General features: G+C 39.8%; 1 pseudogene; it reads right to left on the bottom strand.

The window, feature by feature from the left end:
• Nucleotides 1-1,281: 1,281 nt before the first annotated feature.
• LOC122218336 lies at nucleotides 1,282-2,492 on the bottom strand (annotated as a pseudogene).
• Nucleotides 2,493-10,146: the final 7,654 nt, after the last annotated feature.

Below are 10,146 nucleotides of genomic sequence, written 5' to 3'. Positions count from 1 at the left end.
TTGATCACTTTCATTATGAAGTTTGTTTTGTTGTCACTGATAATATTTCTTAGGTTTGCTTTTTATGATACTGAAACCCATGTTTAATTACTAGTGTTTATATTGTACCTCTGTTTTCATCCTCTTATATTTAAAGCTTCTTATAGACAGCATCTCATAGATGCTTGAACTTCTCTCTACTCTCTTGACCTCAATTTTTTATTTTAGTCCATTTACATTTAATAAAATTATCAGTATAGTTGGCTTTAAGTCTCCTATTTATTTATTTATTTATTTATTTATTTATTTATTTATTTAGAGAAAGTGCATGTGAAAGTGGGGGAGGGGCAGAGAGAGAGGGAGAGAGAGCGTGAGAATCCCAAGCAGGTTCTGCACTGTCAGTGCAGAGCCAGTGTGGTGGGCTGAACTTATGAGCTGTGAGATCATGACCTGAGCTGAAATTAAGAGTTAGACACTTAACTGACTGAAGCCACCCAGGCGCCCCGTAAGTCTACTTTAATATTTGTTATCCTTTTGCTGTCTTTTCTTCATTACTTACTGGAAACTTGAATTTTTTTTGTAATTGCTCGACGGTTTACAATGTATGTATTATAATCCTGTATACAATGTATATAAATATATGTATAGAACATAAACATACATATATAATGTGTATATACATATAAATAAGTAAATACGTATATATTCATATTGCTCTGAGTGCATTGTGTTTTTTTTCTCTGATTGCTTTTAAGATTTTTCTTATTAGTACTGTTATAATTAAGGTGATAGTATGTCTTTTTTCTGGGTGTGTGTGTGTGTATCCTTTTCCAAATAAACTTTTTACTAAAGTACAGTATACATGCATAAACGTGAACAAGTCAAAAGTGTACAGATTGATGAATCATCTTGAAGTGAAAATGCTCATATAACCACAATCCTGATCAAAATACAAAGCATTCCTTGTGCTATAAAAGTCCCTTTTAAATCCCCTTCTAGTCATTACTCTTAATATCTACCTCACAATGATTGCTCTCCTGGTTTCACACACCATAGATTAGTTTTGCCAGATTTGAAATCTTTTATAACTGAAACTATACTCTGAATTTTATTTGTGGACGGGGTCTTTGGCTCTACGTTCTGTCTGTGAGATTTAATACATGCTATTGCCTGTAGAAATCGTTTTTTTTTTTTTTTTTTTTTCATATTTGTTACTCTCGTACAAACGTCCCCACACATATTTATCACTACATTGTTGATGGGCATTTCGGTACTTCCTTTTGTTACTGATGTCAAGTGCTATTAACATTGAACATCTATTCCTTCATCTTCCGGTGTGTGGTCTGATGGTGGATTTCCACTGTCGCATTCTTGCTCTCCGAGCCACTGTTACTAACTGGTCCCTTCCTCAGACATGCCGTCCGCCCCTCCGGTGCGCTCCCCTTCTGTCTGCTCTCAGGAGTAGATGAGTCTTTCTCCCCATCCTGTTGGCCTTCCATCTCTTCTTCAAGATGTGTCTCCTCTGTCTCCCTCCGGATGCTCTTGGTTAATTTTTCTCTGTTTACTTCCTCACAAACCGTGATGCTCCGCCTGAGTTCATCTTGCTCTGCTGCCTCTGTCTCTCTTCCCTCCAGCCTTTCGTGACCCTGTTTCTCTGCCTCTGCAGTTTCAGCGGCGCTTTTTCCCACATCCACCTCTACCTGGAAACCACACAAACTTTTAAGTTCGTTGTTCTATGAATCTGTGCTTCCCAGGAATTTCCTCTTCGTTTCCTGGTTTGTCTCCTGTATTCAAAGAAGTTTAGCTTCTAGTTGATGAACCATCAAGGTTCTGTGATAACCTGCGTTCTAGCTGTTGTGACAACTGTCTGAATGTCTGGCACCACACTCTCACTGAGGATTTCACTGAGGACACTGTAGTTTCTCTGGAAGAGGGCGGTGGCTGTGTGCTTCATTGAAAAGCCATCATCATAATCATTGGCATCTTCAGCAGGCTCAATTCTCGCATAAGGTTCTCCTTGGTCCATGTGAGACCGTCTCTGTCCACTTTCTTCCCCTAAAGCAGCGTCTGCATGTCTTTTTGTATTTATGGAAGCAGGGCGTGTGGGAGAATTACGATAGTCCTTCGTAGATTCATTCCATTCTGTCTTCTATACTGCATCCTTGTTTCAATACTCTTATTTTTCTTCATCTGTGAAATCTCACCACATGCCACCATTAATCTGGCCAGTCGCCTGCAACTTTAGGTCAGGGCTGGAAGCATTTACTTGGTTCCAGAACTTTTTGCCATACCTCATGTAGGGCATCAGTAGCTTATGTGGTGGCTTTGGGGGTTGTGGAATCGTTAACACCAGACGATGCTGAGACCTGGCTGTTGGTGCCCAGGTTCCCTCCCAGCTTGTAGTTGTATGGTAATGCCTGGATGTACTGTATCCCCACAAACCCTGGTGTTCTGGGCATTTGTGTTGTAGGAGCTGGGGTGGGTGTTGAGGCATAAGATGCTCTTTTTGACATTCTGGAAGATTAAGTTCTCGGTTACTTAAAAACGAATCTGAGACACCATGGGCAGAAAAAGCACCCACAGCTGTGGTCGTGTTTCCCCTTGGGCTCACATATATTAACTTTTGTTGAATATATCAGTAGGATTGAAATTCCGGGGCCAGAAGGCAGGAAACTGTTCAGTTTTAATATCAACAAATGATACACCAAAATGTTCATGTCAGTGCTCTCTCTGCTTCCTTTCTGTTTCTTGTCTGTCTCGAAACTTGTGGATGACTCCATATTTTGCTCTTGTCCAGGAAGGTCAGGAATCAGGAAAAGAGGGTGGTGTACTAATAGGGGTGAGGGCATCGTGGCGGAACGAGATAGTTGGGCACCTGTTTCATTGCCAGGCCACTAGCAACTCTGGGCTATCATCTGCTTATGTTCTGTCTCTGGAAATGCAGGTAGGCAGCAGAGACTTAGTCTGTTGGAGGGAATAAATGGTCTTTGGTGCACATCTAGGCATACTTTTATAGTATTATAAAGGGTGTAGGCTCATTCCTATCAAGGATATCAGGCAGTTGCATCTACATCATGTCCATAAAAATTCGTTTACCCTATTTGAAGCCCTTTGATGAGGGCGACTAGTTGGCCACCTGTTACTGACATGTCTTCCATGGCTATTCTAGGCCCATAAATGACTTGAGAATCTGACACAACAGCCTTTCCTCTTTGCGATCCTGATGCGATCTGAATTTCATACACTTTTCGAGTGTGCTAGCCTTACATTCCCCGCTTCTCATGCAATCGCATAAATTAGAGGAAGGGTGAGTGGCTCATTCTCTGGGCTTTCTGAATGCCTTCCCCCCAAATTTTCTTGGTCCTTTAATATGTCTTCCTGTGGTTAATAAAAATCTAAACCATTTGGCCGTGATACAGTATGGAAGTTTGGCACTAGGAAAATAGCTCCCTTTGAACTTGGCACTTAAAAATACTATCTCTTTTATCTTAGCAATAAATTGTCTCCATATATGTTTATTTATTTATTTATTTTTAAAATTTTTTTTTCAACGTTTTTTATTTATTTTTGGGACAGAGAGAGACAGAGCATGAACGGGGGAGGGGCAGAGAGAGAGGGAGACACAGAATCGGAAACAGGCTCCAGGCTCCGAGCCATCAGCCCAGAGCCTGACGCGGGGCTCGAACTCACGGACCGCGAGATCGTGACCTGGCTGAAGCCAGACGCTTAACCGACTGCGCCACCCAGGCGCCCCTCCATATATGTTTATACTCTTAGTCCCTAGATGGTAGATTGGCCAGGGGCTAGCAGTTACTGTGCACTCCTGTCTTAACCTTGGCTCACTTTTGGTCCTTAAAATCCTCTATTAGAATTTTCCCACCTTAGCTTCTATTGCCAAGTGCCTGGTTTCTATGCATTCCTAATTTAAATTTCCAAGGAAGAGTATCACACAAGTTCATTTTATATCTTTGTGCAGAACTTCGAATATCTGGCCATCTCCCAGGCAGCTGGTGACTCCGTGGATTGGCCTGTGTTTCATTTGTCGTGTCTGAGGTGGGGTGAGGGGCAACTGGTAGCTCAGAAAAAAAGTTAGACACATGTTAAGTGGGGGTTTTTGATGTCCCAGAATCTTGTTTTTACTCTGATAAGTTATCTGTAGCATGTGTGTTTCGTGCAGTATTTCCAGTGACAGTGATGGATTTGTACTACCTTCTGCATCTTACAATCAATAGCAAGAGAGTACAAAATCCTGGGGTCAGGAGTGCACCGTGTGGCACTATGACTAGGTATTTCTCTGTGTGAAACTAAGACTTTCCTTGGCCTTATTTTTCTATGTTAGCGCTTTCATTTTGCTTCAGTGTAGGTCTGTCTGGATGATCAAAATAGGTGGGAAAGAGGCATGGTGGGGCAATAATTCGGTTGCCTCACTTCCTGGAGGTTCAAGCCTTGTACTAAGCTATACTCTCACTATCCCTTCTCCCTGTTTCCTCACATGGTGAGGTCAGGTAGAGTTTACTAGAGATGTTGACGTGTATATTGCCGATAATCTTGAATAGGCACATATCTCAGTTGCAGGCAACATTACACCTTGAAAGTTCAGCAGTTGAAGGATTTTTTAAAATTAACTTGATAATGCTAAACATGATGTCTTTTCACCGGATTGTTAGAGATTACTGACATTTCTTTTACCACTTGATTATTTATGGGAGTGCCAGATATTTAACCCCACGTTATTAATTATTTCCCTGAATGTTTTGCTAAGAATTTTAAGGTTGACATTATGATTGTGAGTATAAACAGGTATTTTAAAAACTTGCAATGAAAGGCAAGGCTGCTATTATGTGTGATTATTAACCCAGTGAGGATGCCATTAATACCTGCATAAAGAACTAGAGTAATGTCAGCTCCCAGACTGCAGATCTTAGGAAGGTTTTGTTTTTTGTTTTTCTGTTTTTTGTCTGTTTTTTTTTTTAAGGATTTTTTAAAAACTTTAATTTATTGTTGAGAGACAGCATGAGCATGGGAGGGGCAGAGAGAGGAAGAGACAGAGAATCCGAAGCAGGTTCCAGGCTCTGAGCTGTGGGCACAGAGCCCAATGCGGGGCTCGAACCCACAAACTGTGAGATAGTGACCCAAGCTGAAGTTGGACGCTTAACAGACTGAGCCACCCGGACGCCCCTGGTTTTTTTTTTTTTTGTTTGTTTTGTTTTTTTTTTTAATGTTTGTTAATTTACTTTGAGAGAGAGAGAAGGAATGAGCAGTTGGGAGGCAGAGAGAGAGGGTGAGAGAGAATCCCAATCAGGCTCCACCCTGTCAGCACTGACCCCAACCTGGGGCTTGAACTGATGAAATAGTGAGATCATGACCTGAAATCAAGAGTCGGATGCTTAACTGACTAAGCCACCCACGGACCCCCTTTGGAAGGTTTTTGAATATTTGAGAGTAGTGAATTTCCAAGGATGGAATGGTTGATTATTTTAGTGTATCTGGTGTGGGGGGGGGGGGAATTAGGCTAATTTTCAGCATGATCCACTTCTTATCATTATCCTCAGAAGGTTTTCTGAGATAACACCACAGTCACAGTTGCTAAGAGGCTTATATCTACATATCTACTAAGTTGTTGGCATTTTATTTTGATACATTGATAGAATAAGATTCAAGAATACTTAACAGAGTGCAGTAGCCTCCAGCTGCTGAATGCTGGATTTAATTATTTGTTAGGACCAATGTGAGTGTTTAGACCTACTGCTTGCAGTACTGTGCATAAGCATTATAAAATTGAAATGAGGGGTCCATTCACTCTCCGTATAGATTGTGAGAAAGCCAGTATTTGGGGACCTTAGAGATGAATTATTTCACTCCTTATAAAAAAAAAGAAAATTAAGACTCCAGGAAAAGGAAATGTGTTATACAAAGTTATAGAGCAGTTTTGCGGCAGAAACACAACATAATCTCAGCTCTCCTGGACTATATTTTTTTTCCAATTTTTTATCTTGGTGTCTTTCCTATTTTTGCCATTGTAATCGTATCAAGATCTTATCCTTAACCCTCATGTTTAAATTTCTTACCATTACTATCTCTTTATAAGGGAAAATACGAATTGTTATTGGAAGAAAAACCTGTGCTGCTTGTCTTGGGTGTATCTCCTTTACTATCACACTCAGGACATTTCTGACCCCAGATGAATGGGTTTTTTTTCCCCCCCATACCAAACAATTCTCTGACACTAGCTGGATGTCCTACAGTTTAACTCAATTCTAACACTCTGTACCTAGAGATGGTGTCAGATCCCACAGGTTAAGAGCTCAGTCCCACAAGACTGCCCTCCCTGCTCTTTGGATGCAGTCACAAACCGTAGGTGTTAATTGTGAGGTGAACAGTTGGCTATTGGCTATGAGTCAGAGGTTCCTATGACTCCCCTCCAGATTCGATTATTTCCTAAAATAACTCATAGAACTCAGGGAAACACTTAAATTTACCATCTTATTAAGTAATAAAAGCTATGATAAATGATACAGATGAACAGCCAGATGAAGAGCTACATTGGATGAGCTCTGGGAGGGTCTCAAGTGCTAGGGTTTGTACTTCACTTCCTTTTACTCAAATTCTATATTATTATTATTATTATTATTATTATTATTATTATTATTATTATTTACACAGTTTTCTCTATGATAATGAAATGTGAGGCCAAGGGATTATCTCCCAATTACAATTGATACTAATTATGGCTGCTGAGTAGCTACCTATAAAGCTCCTCTCCTGTATCTAGGATCTAGCCAGCTTTGCTGAGTTACAACGGATTGCCTAAGTACTAAATGCAAAGTTACTGATGCATGTAGAAAGCCATTTGTATTAATATAATTAAGAGACCCTACCCAACCCTGATGAAAAATTACTTGAAAGTAACAGAGGACAGAGTCCTTATTTTAAAGTAAATGAACTATTGGGAGAAATTACGATTAGTTCAACCATAATTGGATTTAATGAGACTGAGTAGAAACAAATTAGACATAATTGGAAGTTAGGCAAAAGTCAATTAAATCGTTATAATTTTAACTTTATAAAAGTTATTGAATTAAATGACCAGGATCAATTAATAAAGGAAATACAGCCATAAAGTACATTTCCAGGAAATTGGTACTTTTTTGAGGGGAAAAGTATTGTTTCATTTAATAATAAGAATTCATTAAAAATCACTTGAATCGGTTTTGCAGCCTTAGAAGTTTAACTTCAAATGAAGTAATTATGCAAATTTTAGTTTTACCTGCAAAGTGCTGCAGAAGTTGTTTTAAGGAATCAAGGAGTAGAAGAATTTGATAGAACAAAACAGCATATTCATAAAACTCACTGAATTCTCAGGATTTGGAGTCGAGATATGGTTGTTCTTAACTGCAAGGCTGTGTTAGCTGAGAGAGGCTTGTGGGCCCTGTACACATTGTGTGATTGAAAATACAGTCACCACCTTGCTCTGTGTAAACTCGCTCTGGGCCTTAGTTCTGCATCCTCCAGAACTACTGTCATCCCCCACTGCCACCACTCTAAAAGCCCCTCGTCGGTTTTTATTTGGTAGCGTAAGTGGAGTTCTGTGCAACTGGTCACCTAGGAACTCAATGCTAACAGACTGTGGTTACCAACACGGTCTCCTTCCGTGATAGCCAAGGGCAGTTAGAGTGTTGGGTTTTCTTCTTCCTGGGTGTACAAGGATATTTATATCATCGCTCACTCGGTGGTGCTTAATGACCTCCGAAAGGAGCTCTAAGCATGTACTGAATTCGAAATGTGATGGAATAAGATTGCAGTTTTGATTCACTGCTGAACTATAACTCTCCAATGATGACAAAAATACTAATTCTGCAGTGATGGCAACAAAGGTAAGAACAGTAGCAAATCGGGCTGAGGAAATAAATCTATATGACATGCGCAGATGCAACACAGGTTTATAGACCCTATCCTTTAAATACATTATGTCTGAAATAAAACCAGTTCCATATACTCTGTAGGCATGGCAAATTTTTTGCCGAAGCACATTCTCTGCAGTTCTTTTTTTAAAAGATAGGTGCATATTTAATCAGGTTCAAGTCAATGGAATTATGGCATTACCAATGCAGTGAGATTTTGTGCAACGTTAGGAAGAATCTCAGATGTGAACCCAGATTTTGGAGAATAAAGAATGAACATTTGTATATAAGGACTATCTGCCATCCTTTATAAAAGCATAATGCACCCAGCCCCATCCAGCTGTGATTCTTAGGTAACACAATGTCATCCCTGACAAAGAAGGCCTGCTGATCATTTACATCTCAGGAAAAAGGTGGGGAGACAAGACTCAGGACAAGGGCTGCTGCTGTTGTGATGGTATGTGCATGCGTTTGCTGAATGCATGTAGATGCCATGTGGAAGGTGATGAATTTTGTAAAAATGTGTTTCAAGTCAAATGGTAGAAATAACTATCATGGATCTCCTGATCTTTTAGGGCTTCAGTTATTCCTCTGTGTGAGATGATAGAAGCAATGTTTAAAGTCAGACCAGGGGACACTTCGATAGGAGCCAGAGTGAGAGAAAAGGAGGAACCAAGAAAGATGCAACATAGAAAATCAGCACCTACCAATGAGGTCTGGCCCCATGTAATAGGGGTCAGAAGATCATCTTGAGCCCCATTTTCCAGATCTTACCAGTCTTCTGTGATTCCCATCCCTTTCTGTTCTATCGCTTTGAGTCTGAATGGGAGAGAGGAAAGCCGTATCTAGCTCAGAGAGCAGAGCCATAGACATGGGGGTGGGGGTGGAAGATTGAAATGTTGAAGGATGAGATAGAATAGAGTTTGAACGTAAGCTATTACTGCTGTAGTTCTTTTCCTGAAATTTATTTTTTCTAGAAATGTAGATTGAGGGCTTCTTGTATACATGATAGTTTGCTCAGATTTGATAAACTTTGGATGATGTGAGTCAAAAGGGGGAGGATTAAAGGACTGGTTATCTTATTTATTTTTACATTTATATGATTTATTACATATTTTTTTGAGAGCGTGTGAGCAGAGGGGCTGAGAGAGGGGGGACAGAGGATCCAAAGCAGGCTTTTCCCTGACAGGGTGACAGCAGTGAACCTGATGTGGGGCCTGAACTCACAGACTGCGAGATTATGACCTGAGCCAAAGTTGGCTGCTTAACTGGTGAGCCACCCAGGCACCCCTAAAGGACTGATGATTTAATAGTCTGGTCCTTGATCAGTAGGGATTCTAGGCCACAGTTCTTGTGCTCTGTGCTGAGCGTGACTGGTCAGCTAGTCTGCCTACCAGTTGTCAGCATGAATTTCAACTCAAAATTTCAGTGAGATCCAGATCAAATTCCAGTTCCAGCTGTGTGATGTTTTATAAACTCCTCAACCTTTTTGACTCTCAGATTTCTCCCCTATGAAGTACATAGAATATTTATTTTATAGGTTTGAAGAATAGACAAAAACATTTATCAAGTGTTTAGTAAAAATCTTGGAGGAGATTGAATACTTGATAAAACATAGGTATTGTAATCTTGAATAATTTGATCTCAATTTGGACTTTAACTTGGAGATGGATTTCAGTAAGGTTATACGAATAATGTTTCATCATAAACTCTTGTTTGCGAGTTACTATGCTTCAGGTATGACTGACAGTTTGACTACTTACAGAAGGGTTGGTTTATACTTTTTGCCCTTCGAATGTTTGTATTCTTCCCTCCACTGTTTGTGTCCTTTGGACCTGTCTGAGTAGGTTTGGAGTTTGGAATTCACCTATACAACTATAGAAGCTCAGCGTTTTATTTCTTGACTTAAATTTTAGTCAGGAGAGAGGAGTGATGAAGTCTTTTTAATTGTTGGTTAAACTTGTGTAGAGGCTATTCTGTCATCTAGGTTTTCGGCCTAGTCTCCAGTATGGTACTTTGGTAGGAAGGCATCCACTTTATCCAGGTTTTCACTTTTATTACTATGAAATCGTTCATATTATAATCTTTTACATCTCTGCTATGTCTATGGGCATATCCTGCATTTCAGTCTTTTTTGAGATGTTCTCATTTTAAAATTTTTTCAAAAAAGTTTTAAATTAAATTCCAGTTAGTTCCAGTGAGTTAACATACAGTGTAACACTGGTTTCAGGTGTACAATATAGTGATTCAACACTTGGACATGATA

Source organism: Panthera leo, chromosome B1 (assembly GCF_018350215.1).
Source record: "Panthera leo isolate Ple1 chromosome B1, P.leo_Ple1_pat1.1, whole genome shotgun sequence".
In the NCBI taxonomy this organism is placed as follows: Eukaryota; Metazoa; Chordata; class Mammalia; order Carnivora; family Felidae; genus Panthera; species Panthera leo.
The sequence above is the reverse complement of the archived record's forward strand: the minus strand, read 5'-3'. Positions and strand labels throughout refer to the sequence as shown.